Source organism: Canis lupus, chromosome 14 (assembly GCF_048164855.1).
Source record: "Canis lupus baileyi chromosome 14, mCanLup2.hap1, whole genome shotgun sequence".
Taxonomy (NCBI): Eukaryota; Metazoa; Chordata; class Mammalia; order Carnivora; family Canidae; genus Canis; species Canis lupus.
The window spans coordinates 30,875,196-30,887,354 of NC_132851.1; the positions used below are offsets into that span (position 1 = coordinate 30,875,196).

At 46.9% G+C, this 12,159-nt stretch overlaps 1 protein-coding gene and 1 long non-coding RNA gene across 3 annotated transcripts in view; one reads left to right on the forward strand and one right to left on the reverse strand.

Moving 5' to 3' along the window:
• LOC140603420 (uncharacterized) overlaps positions 1-2,441 on the forward strand; it is a 28,398-nt gene extending 25,957 nt beyond the window's left edge. For both annotated transcript variants that reach the window (XR_012006406.1, XR_012006405.1), the window contains exon 3: positions 1,519-2,441. This is a non-coding gene — a long non-coding RNA (uncharacterized lncRNA). The remainder of the gene's footprint in view (positions 1-1,518) is intronic.
• The window catches only part of KCNQ3 (potassium voltage-gated channel subfamily Q member 3), a 297,518-nt gene that overhangs the window by 207,443 nt on the left and 77,916 nt on the right, over positions 1-12,159 (reverse strand). The gene's annotated exons all lie outside the window — the stretch shown is intronic.

The window sequence follows — 12,159 nt, forward strand, 5'->3', positions numbered from 1 at the left end:
AGTAGGCACAAAGCCAAGGTCAAGCTCTGAAGTGAAGAAAATCCCAGGCCTGCCAGCTCCTGCCCCAGCCCCACCCAGCGGCCCCCACGGTGTGCGGCCCCCACCCCATCCCCATGCTGTGAGCCCTCACTTCATCTTGCAGCCCCAGCTCCAGCAATGGGCACGTCTCTAGCCTTTCAGCGGCTTGGCCTGGGCTCCCAGCACCCCATTCCATCTGCTCTGTCCCACCTGCAGAACCGTACCCCACCAACGGAAGTCAATCAGGCTTTTCTGTCCAAGACTGGTGCTTAACGGTGGGCTCTGCAAACAGACTGTGTCTCTGACACGGTTCTGCTGCCGCCACTCTCTAGCTAAGTGTTCTTGGGCATTCTCCTGTGTGTCTCCAAGCCTGCAGCTCCTCATCTGCACAATGGGCACCCTGACAGTTCCCACTACCCCTCAAGGCTCTTCTGACATTGGAGTGAGTGAAGACATAGAAGCACTTAGAACAGGGCCTGGCAGGGTGGGCTCAGGGGAGCACAGATCACTCTCCTTAGGATGACAGCATGGGGCATGGGTTCCTTGTGACTATTCTAGGCAGAAATGCAGGCTGACTACAGAGCCCTGCTTCAGGAAGGAAGGACTCCGTGAAATTAACTGTGGTTATTCAAGAGCAGGGTGAGGAGGACGCAACAGAGAGAAAGCACAAGAGAATGATCAGGGCTGTAGAATCTCCCAGAATTGCCATGGTCATGGTCTCCAGTTGGGGTCCTGGGTCTGTCTTTAACGTGACACCTTGTCCCCAAGGATGAGCTCAGCAAATTCCCACCTTCTCACCAGAAAGTCCCCCAACTCCCACCCAGGCCTCTTCCATCAAAGAAGCTCCTTGTCCTGGAAGAAGAATATGAGTTCAAGGCCGTGCCAGCATCCAGGCGTCCGGCATCGGAAGTAGACACTGAAAAGTCAGCCACCAACAGTGGCTGAATGAATTCATAGGGGAGAGACAGTCCTGGACTCACCCCTGGAACAAGTCACTTAACCTCTCTGAGCCCCTGTTGACTTACCAAAAGCACTGGGGCAATATTAAAACACCTAACATGCAGGGCTCAGTGCAAATGGCATGGTGAGACCTGCCTTAAGCAGCTGACACGCTCTGATAAGACATTTGAATCTTAATATGTTGAGTGGTAGGTATAATCCCATGTTAGGAGTGACATCTGTCAAGCGCTTTCTATCTGGAGGCCAAGACCTAGGCCAAGATGTGTACAGACTCACCTGATTCTCACGCCAACCCTACAACTACAACGTGGGCACTTGCGTACCATCTCCATTTGACTTCCAGGAAACTGAGGCACAGAAGGGTTAAGTCACACGTCTGAGGTAACACAGCTAACAAGTGGCAGGTCAAGCCTCTGGGTTGACGGCCCCCACGGGCCCAGTGCAGTTTCGACCTCTGCTTGCTGACCACACTCTGCCAGGCTAACGAATATTCGTTCTTCTTTTTGTCTCTCCTCTTGGGTGCTCCCCCAATGGACCAAGCTCTTACCTGACATCACAGACACCCAGTGAGCTCGGCTACATGCTGAAAGCAGACAGCCTGCCTTGAAGCTGAGTCCCCTGCCGCTCCCAAGCTGCCAACTGGTCCTGCCCAAGGATGAGCTCATCACTGGCTGCACATTTCCTCCCAGAAGCCCCTGCAAGTGGCTAAAACCCTCCTCAGGCTAAGATCCACTCTGCCAGACCCAATGTTCAGAGTCTGCCACCAACCACGGTCAGAGTGTTCTCCAGACACCATCTGAGACCACCCCGCAGAGCAGCCAGGGGCCTCCAACACCCTCCCGACACTGAAGGTGACAGGTCACAGGAGACCCTGGCACAAACCCTGGAGTCACAGAGACCTGGGCTTGAATACCTGGCTCTGCCCTGTCTTGCTCTGCATCCCTGAGGAGGTCACTTTCCTTCTCTGAGCCTCAGTGTCCTCATTTCTAAAATCCAAACGCTGCTAGCACCTTTCTCACAGTGATGTTGCCAAGATCGGTGAGATGAAAGACAACGAATGTCAGATCCAGCACCAGGGACTTTGGGAAGTGATACCTGTTAACATCTAGAAGGGACAGTGGTGGAGGCAGGTCTGTCCTGGGCTGTCAGTTATCTCACTACCTGCCTCGACTCCCTCCTGCCCCATTTTCTTCCTACCCTTGGGCCAAAAGAGCCTGGATTCAATACTGCCCCCTGCTGGCACCCTTCCTGGCACAGGCTCTCCCAGAAAGCTAAGCCGGAGTGGTTCTCAAAGTTCGACATTCTTAAACGTTACAGAGTCGCCTTTTGTTGCCTGGATCCTACCCATCAATATTTACCCTATCCTAAATTAAAGCTGAGATATTTTAACATATGTTTAAAAATAATAAACTTATTATCGCAGCATAAATATCTTTTATGAGAACTTGCCACATTTCGCAAAGCAATCGCTACTGAGCACCGCACGGTTTGGACTTTTTGCTCACTCTCTTAACATCTGTCTTAACAGAAGAGGCCGGGCTCTCATTCCTGCTTTTGCCTTCAGTGGGTCTTGATGGAGCCGCTGAGAAACATATGCTCATGAGACAATGAGACCGGAAAAGGCAAACAGCTTCTGAATATCAGGAAGAAAACGGTTTTGACCTCTCCGACTCCCTGGAAGGGTCTCCGGAGCTCCCATGGTCCTCAGACCACACTCTGAGAATAGCTGCTTGCATATTAGCCATTAGGGTGATTGGGTTCCCTGGAGACCTGTTCTCTGAGGGGCTAACATCTGCTGGTTCTCACTGCTTTCTGAGTAAATGAGGCCAAAGCCCACCTGTCCACCACCCTGTGACCTCTCACAGGCTGGGTCACTGCCTCCCCCTCCCTGGCCCTCCCTGAAAAGAACTAGCAGCCACATCGCCCCTCCATGTGCCTTTGCCTGGGTTTGCTCTTCTCTCTGCAATACTGGCCCAGCGTCTCCCCCCGGCCCACCGCTTGACCCAGGAGACAAAGCACAGATATTACTTCCTTTAGGAATCCTCTCCGAGCTTTCCCACCCCCAGCCCAGGTAAGTGCTCACCTGAGCTCACTTAGCACTCTCTGCACCCCTCATCCTAAAACTCACCTGGCTGGAACAGCTTTTCCAGGTTAGGAAGCAGTATCATTTACGGACTATGAGCTCCTTGAGGGCAAGGGTGTGTGATTCAGTACAGAGCCCAGGGCCCATCTTGTGTGAGATCCTCACATAACATTCGTGTCTCAGTGTCTTTTATCTCACTGATTTTGCCTAGCATGCCAAATTTATTCTCTCTCTACGTAACCCCATCTGTCCAAATTCCCATTCCCACACTGATTATCCTTATTCTTCAGTTCTAGGAGAGACGCTTCTTTTTCCTCACATTATTATATTTCTGAGATCAGAATGTCTTAAGTTGATGTGTACATTTAACATTCCTGATTTCTCTTCCCAAAAAGCTGTAGCCAAATTGACAGTCTAACAATCAGCAGCAGTTTACTTTTTATGAATATAATCTTCCTGTTCCAAGTACAATGCTGGTAATTCACAACTGCGCCTTTACCTATGGCCTTCCATACACTCCTCACACTGTTGTCACCTGGTCTCGTTAACTTGATGGGAGTGGGCAGGGAGAAAGGAATGGAAGAATTTCAGACACTGAAGCCTAACTGCTGTAGCCTTGAGTCACGTGATCTAGAAAAAAAAGACCATTACTTTTATAGATGTGACTGTCCAGATGCCAGAGAGGTTGGTCCCAAGGCTTTTGGTTTTTCTTGTTGTTGTTGGTATTGGTATTGTTTTTTTTTTTCAATTGTTATTGTTTTGTATTTTGGGAGAGTTTTTCGGCCCCTTAGATTACTTTTACTTTTATGTTATTGTGGCAAGAACATTTAACAAGGAATCTACCCTCTTAATGAAGTTTTAAGTGTATAACAACACAATATTGCTGTCTAGAGGTACAAGGTTGTAAGAAGATCTCCAGAACTTATTCATCTTGCTTAACTGAACTTTATGCCCATTGATTGGTAACCACCCATTTCCATCTGCTAATAATCATAAAGTCATTGACAGTTGACTTAACCAAGTCAGGACTTCCTGTTCTGTGGGATAACAAATGCTCTTAGTGTACAAGTCCTCTTCAGCTGGGTTATCTTTTACCAGCAGCCAGAAGCATCCTTACCATCCAGGTACTATTTGTAACCTGGTTTGTGTGTTTGCTTTTCACCTTCTCTATCATATGTGGACATTTCCACACATTTACAGACAAAATAATAAAAATGTCTATAAAGACTTACTACTTGCAAGTGCTTTAGGAAGCATATTATGAGTACTCTCTCATTTTTACTTCCATGACACATCTTTGTGGTCAAAAGATTAGCCTTGTTTTTCAGATGAAAAGGAAATCAAAGTTTGCAAGGGGAGAATAACACAGCAATGAAATGGAGGGGCTAGAATGTAAACCCAGGCCAGTCTGTCAAGAGTCAAGTTTCTCCTCCATAACCACAGCCCCCAGGATTCACCCCATCACTGACAACAGCTGCAAGACACCCCATTTTCTGTATGTAACCCAATCACCCCCAACGACGGCCCATTCCCAGCAAAGTGGGGTCTTTCTTCCTTCTTCCCTCCACGCCCCCTTCCCGCTGGCCATCCCTCTTTGCTCTCTTCCAATTATTCTGATTCCTAAAAATGCAAAACAATAATATTCTCCGATTGCCTCCTCCTATAATTTCACGTAGAAGGTCCCCTCAAATAGAAAGTCCTTAATTTTAATTGCATATTATGTTCCATTTCTGAGGGCAGACAGCTATTTATTCATCCAGCTAATTGTTCAAGAAACAAAGACATGGAACATATCGCCACAAATTAAGTATTTGCTAGTTGCTGTGACTACTGGGGCTATGTTACATTCCCTATTTCCCTTCTAGGAGCTCCTGAGGAAATCTTGGCATCTTTTTAAAAAAATTTATTTGTTTTGGCTTAGCCTACCTATGATTATATAAAGGCCAACAAATCCTGGAGTTGTATTATTGCTGGGGATGATAACAGTAATTAAGACAACGTAAAGATGTGCAGCCATGTTTTCCTTGATACAAGAAGAAAACATACAGAGTGTTTACTGAATCCCTACTGTGTGCCAAGCATTGGGTGGGGTATGGGAAAAAATTCATCCATTCCCTCTTTCTTTTTTTTTTAAGAGTGCATGTTTTTTAAGATTTTATTTATTTATTCTTAGAAACACAGAGAGAGAATGAGAGGCAAAGACACAGACAGAGGGAGAAGCAGGCTCCATGCAGAGAGCCTGACATGGGATTCGATCCAGGGTCTCCAGGATCACACCCTGGGCTGCAGGCGGCGCTAAACCGTTGCGCCACGGGGGCTGCCCTGTTCCCTCTTTCTTATTCAAGAACTATTTGTGAGATTCTTTAATCCCCACTCCTACTGATAAGAATTGAAGAGCAGAGAAGGAAAAGCCTCTGTCCACACCAGACACACAGGAGGGCATCAGAAGAAGTGAGTTTTGAACCTAGGCCAGTGCAAGCCCAAAGTGCCGGCTCTTTTCCGGCTACCACAGATACAGCCCCTCCAGGCTCATAACTGGTCCTATAAGAATGAAACAACCATCTCAATTCCTATGGTCCTATATACATATGGTCACCTTCATAGGCAGGAGGTGATTCTCCCAACTTTGGCGGCTCAAACATTGCATCAGAAGCCAGATGAAGAAGGCCTCTCTGCCTAGCCCACTTCCCAATCTGCTCATGCCAGAGAGTCTCATGTTTGCCCGCGGTATGCACACACCCTAGGTCTTCCTTCTAACACACACACAGATGGCTGTAGGAATTTGAACCACATTCATCAGACTAAAGACATCCTGGGGAGTCAGTCCTACAGTGGAGTGACAAAAATGTCCAAAGGGGACCCATCAGTTCATTGAATTCATATGCCCCAAACACCCACCCTGTGAATACAGAGATGGGGCAAACACTGCTCTGCCCTCATGGGTCTCCAGCCCCAGGGGAAGTGTCCCAGTTCGTGTTGATGTATGGCCATAAGGAAAACTAAGGAGGCAGCAACTAATGCCTCCTTAGCAGGAAGTCTTACTCGGAAGAGGGGAGAGGTGTGGCACATCTGGAGAGAGGCTCAATGCAGCCTGCTCCTGAAAAGTGACTAGCCCCTCCCAAAGGGGTGCTGATGGATTTGGCATCATGTCCTATAGAAGGCGCACGGGCTCCCGGACCCCCAGTGTTGAGAAATAGCCAGGAGTGCCTCCTTATTCTGCAAGGAAGGGGAGAGGACTTTTCTGCAGATGGAAGATTCCCTGGCAGGCAAACTGCTGACATCACCGTCAGTCTGCAAAGGGAGTTCAGTTGTTCAACAAATATTTACCGAGCATCTGCTACGTGCTGGGCACTGCCCGAGCGGTTGGGATACAAGACAGCAAAGGCTGGCTGACATTCTAGCAGTGGATGCAGAAGGAGCGAACACCCAGCAGCCTGGCACTCACCAGGCCAGTGTCCCTGCACTGGGGCTCAGCCCCTCTCTATATGCTGGAGGATCACAGAGGCCTGGGCAGGCCTGACCGTGGTTAGCCTGAGCCCAGAGTCAGGACTCGGATGAGAACACCCCGACACATGAGTGGAAGCCTCCTGGGCTGGGTAGCCCGGTGCTAGCTCACCACGCTGGGTGAACTCTCTCCCCACCCTGGCCTCCACTGTACTAGCCAGGCAGGGAACCTGTCCCAGTCACATAAATAATAACCAATGCAGGAATGTATTTCTGGGGGACACCTGGGTGGCTCAGTGGTTGAGTGTCTGCCTTTGGCTCAGGTCATGATCCCGAGGTCCTGGGAGCCTGCTTCTCCCTCTGACTATGTCACTGCCTCTCTCTTTGTGCCTCTCATGAATAGATAAATAAAATCTTAAAAAAAAAAAAAAGGAATGTATTTCCGGGAAGCAGGAGGGAAGAAGAAGAGTTGGGGTAGGGGGGAGGCAGAGACCATAATACAGAGTTTTGAACCTTTGCCAGTTTTTTTTTTATAAACAGTTTTATTGAGATATAATGCACATGTCATAATATTTTATGGGGCTTGGTGCCACCTCACTGTGAGGGTCAGGCTTTTGGAAGTGAGGTAGGGAAACAGGGAAACAGGGGACAAGGCCCCAGGAGAGAGATTTTTAGCATCAAGAGAGTAAATATAGATATTGCCTCCAAGCTGCTGGGGACCTGGGGACTGGACAGGAGAAGGTTGGAGGCAGCATGCCATCCTTTACGAGGTGATGCTGTGGATGAGCTTGGGTCAAGGGGCCCAACCATCTGCACCCAGATCCTGGCTCTGCCACTTTTTAGCTCAGTTCACTCTGAATCTCAGTGCTGCCATCTCTAAAATGGGGCTAAGGTAGGTATCTGCCTCAGAGAGCTGTTGGGAAGACTGAATGGGACACGGTCCCTCAAAGAACCAAGCTGGGTGCCAGGCCCAGAACATCAGCATAAGAAGCGTCCAGTTCTTCCTAAAACTGTCTAATTTAGAACAGACAAAAATTCAGCACCATGTCTCCTATGCGCCCACAGCTAAACACAATTCATCCCCAAACCATTCTGTCTTCTTTCCCTGTACATCCAGCGACTTTCCTCTGAAGACTGGGCACCGATGTTCCAGAAGGATACCAGGCAGGTGAGGCGGTGAGACTGGCGGGGAGGTAGTGTTGGGGAGGGGGGTTGGCATCACAGTGGAATCCCCCGGCTGCCACAGAGGCCATCCAGCATGCAGGGGCTGGGAAATCCTCCACATTTTCCATAGAAATGACTTGTGCAGTGTATTTCGTCTGCAGAGCGCAGGATCACATGGAGCCAGGTGGAAAGGGAGCAGGAGTGGGGGCAAAGGGGCCCTGCCAGCCTGAAGGCAGCGGAAGGGCATGCTGGGTGCAAGGCAGAGGTCAGAGAGGGCCTCAGGCTGCTGGAGAGGCAGTGAGGGAAGGGGGGAGGCTGGGGATGAGAGCCAGGCACACTTGCTTAGTGCTGAGATGGTCACACTGCATTCACACCCTCAACAGACCTTGCTGAGCCCTGCATCATATAACACCGACTTGGGACAAAGACTCTCTCCTTGACCATGTATTGTCAGGTTCCTCCGTGCCCTCCTTCTGATGAGGCCTTGACCTTGGCCCCTGTCCCATCTTTGGCCCGTTCAGCTCAGTCTTGGCAAAGAGTCCTGCCGAGTCTGTTTAGCAAGAACTCCCCCATGCTTGACACTTGATCCCCCATGATAGCTGATCAGGGTCCACAGCCCCACCTTTGATGTCTCCATCCCCAGTCTGCCTTTAGCAAGAACTCTGTTAGATCAGTTTAGTGGGAACCCCCACCCTCCACATCTCCTTACAGCAATTTTCCATCCAGTGGGATCCTGGATAACGCCGCCCCCCACACACACTCTGGCTGTACATCCCACTTGTCCTTGTATCCATTCAGAGTTGAGCCCCACCACTCCTCCCTTTTGCCACAGTCCTGAATAAAGTCTTCCTTATTGTTTTAACAAGTATCAGAAGGGCCCACACTTGTTCATCTCCATAGCCCACAGCACCCAGAGGGGTGCCAACAGTGTGTGCAGGGTGAGTGGAGAGGGTTCTGGTGATGGGTCAGAGTGAAGTGGGGAAGGAAGAGCTTCCTAGTGGAAGCATCTAGAAGCACTGTTTCTACTTCCTGGCATGGGCCAGGTCAGCCTTTTAGCCTTTGGCTCTGCCTTTCCCTCTGAGCATGTCGGGCAGGGAACCAAACTGTGCCCCTGCCACTTCCTAGTTGTGTGACTTTGGGCAAGCCATGCAATTTCTCTGGGCTCCAGTGTCTCCTCTGAAAAATAAAGATGAAATGAGTGAACGGAGGAAAAGCATCTAGGGAGTTTCTGAGTTAAGCATTAGCTACAGTTAGCTGTGATGAACTTCTCTGATCAGACTTCCATGTCTAAGAGGAAAAGCCTAACCCAGGAGACAGGCAGTCAACATAAGATCTTCCATTTAGCATCCGAAAAACTTCTATGCATCCTTCAAATCCCAAATCAGAGCTCTCCTTCTACCACAAGGCTTCTCTTCCCTGAAGTTTTTAGCTTCCCCAGACTCAGCAAGTCTTTGCTGGGTCTGTCTCCCTGACACTTGCCAACCCCGAGACACTTCATCTTACCTTCTGGACTATCTTCTTATCCCCATGGGCTGTGTTGGCTGACTTATCTCCATGTACCCATCACCCAGCACTGTGCCTGGCAGGGAATGAATACCAACACATTTCAGAAGATGAATAAATGAAAGAATCAATGGGTGATCTCCCCAAGAGCAGATAGTACAAAAGAAAATGTGGTGAAGTAATGGGATGGCGTATTCAAAATTCTGGAATGGAAACAGACTCTTACAAACACACAAACAGAAACAAATAGTTCATGTATAATGGGAGATAGAAGAATCGGGGCCCTAAGACTGTCCAACACAGTGCATTAAACCTTAGAAAGTGTTGGAGCATCCATGCACAGGCTTAATAGGAAAAGGCTGCAACCCAAGAATTCCTACCTGGGAGCTGGTCACCCAAGTGTAATGGCAACATGGAGGCATAACCAGAGTCAATGGAAACATACGTGTTCAAGGAATTTTTTTTAATACTAAAAGTAAGTGTGAGGAAAATTGAAAGCATGATCTACACCTTCCATATCAGTATGGAAGCAGGCAGTATATTAAAGTCAGATTGCTCAAGTTTGAGTAACAGTTCTGTTACTCAGTGATCAGGAACAAGTCCTTTCACCTCTTGATACCTCACTTTTCCATCTGTAAAATGGGAGCACTGGCAGCACCGACTTCACAGAACTCCTGTGAGACAGTTGAACAGGATAATCCATATACAACACATGGTCCAGTGACTGGCATGCAGTAGGCTTCAGTGGACGCTGTGATGTGCCACTCAGATGCCCCTTCAGGAACAAAGGACAACCCCCCTGTCCCTGCAGATGCTGGAACTACCAGAACAACCCAGTAACCAGCTTTCAGGGGATGGTCTTGGCTGAAGAAAACTCTTCACCTGACACCATGCTTGCTTCTTTCCAGAGGTGGTCCACCACCAAGCGATATGGGGGTGCAGTGGCCTAGTTTCCTTGCCCCAACTTGGGATTATCTTGTGAAAGATCATCCCAGCTTCAAAGATCCCAGTGGAGTTGGCTGAGAGGCCTCTGTAGGGACAGTGCACCAAACTTCTCACTATGCTCAATACCACTTCTCTTTGTTTCCGCAAGTGCTAAGTTCAGGACGCTCTCTAATAGATGTCTTGCAGATTAATGTCCCCAGAGTCTGCTTTCTGGGGAACCCAATCTGCCAGCAAAAAGACCAACACAGAGATCTCATAACAGCATAGTCACTTGAGAAGAACAACCAGCCACTGGGAGGCAAGGTGGATACACTGTAGCCCACCCATCCAGAATGGGCAGCCATTCCATCCGACAGAATGGACACACATTCTGTGTCTGGCTATCTTTTTCCTGCCTTCTGGACTTTAGCCAGCACCATGATCTAAGAACCTGTTTGGTTGACCAGCAGTGTATCCCACATAGCATCACGCCAGACCAAGAAGTCTACCTTAGAGCAAAAGATATACAGAAGTAGGCCCACACGGAAACACAGAATACCAAGGAAATAGCAAGGAAGTATAATGTACAGAAAGCATAAAATAAAAAAGATGTTGATAACAGATGATCAAATATACAGTAAATGCAAATAGGTTAAAATCTCCTTAAAACACTCTGAGAGGGCAAAAAAAAAAAAAATCAAGCCTAATGATTTGTTATCGACTAGTAACACATCTAAAACAAAGTAACAAAGTATAAGGAAAAATAAAATAAAGGGCTTGGAGGGGGCAGGGAAGATATTAGACTTTATGAGATTGTGTATGTTGTCCAGAGAGACCCATAGTGTGATTTTGGTATCTACCTTCCTAGGAGAGCATACTCTCCTGATGAGAAATAAAATTGTAATGGGCACATCTCATATCAGAATTTAAGGGTGCCATCCACTGCTGTTTTCAGAGGAAAATACATAGCCTTCAAGGCTATCCATATTGGAGAAGGCTAGCTTAAAATAAATGGAATAAGCTTTCAATTGAAAAATTTTAAAAATATGGAGCAGCTTAATGGAATTAAAAAGCACAAAAGAATGAATTAAGAGTAAAGTTGAAAAAGAAACTGAAGCTGGTCCAACACAGGCAAATAAAATTTTAATAAGAAGCTTTTGTAACCACAGAAATAGATACATTTTTGAATCACAAAAGTGTGTTTTGTAGCTGGTTCTGTGAAGTTATCTTTTTAAACGTAGAAGAAATAGATGATTTCAAAGGAAAATTTGAGTTACCAAAATCAGCCCCAAGGGGAAAAAATAAAAGCTCAACACAGCAGAGAGAGATAATAAAAAGTTATGAATTCTTTTAAACCATCAAGGAATGGATCATGAATCACTCCTTCGGCTCTCCGGAAAAGCAGACATTCTCCCAATCCATTTTGGGGAGCATAGCATTATGTTGAAAAATGAACCAAAACAGGATTTAAAAGACAGAAAAATCATTCCATCAAATACTTGCAGTACAGATATCCTAAATAAAATCCCAGTGAGAGAAATAAGGAGCACATTAAGAAAACAAAACTTATTATGTTCAACAAGGACATTATGTTAATTAATGTCAAAAATAGTAAGGTCTTTAATGCCAGGAAAAAAAGTCTACCATTACAAAGGTTACTGGTCATCATATCAATAAGTCAAAGGAAAAATCCATATAGTCATCTTAATAGAAGACCAATGGCAATTGATCAAGTTTGATATCTGTTCCTGCCATTTTAAAATTTGTAGCCCTGAAAGAATTCCTCAGTATGAGAAAATTGTTTGAAATCAACAGGAAACATCTCACTTAATGCAGAAAGCCTAGTGATGGTCCCACTAAGACAACGTAGGGAAAGTTTTAAGAAGCAGAAACTCAAAAAAACAAAAAACAAAAAACACAGCAAACAAAAATTTGACAGGGTGGGTCTTGTACACAATGATGTGAAACTTCCAAAGTAAAGAAAAGCAATGAACTTTAAAGATAAGTGACAGTTTGAAAAATATATTTGCAGTATATCTGATCATCACAGCATCATTGTCCTT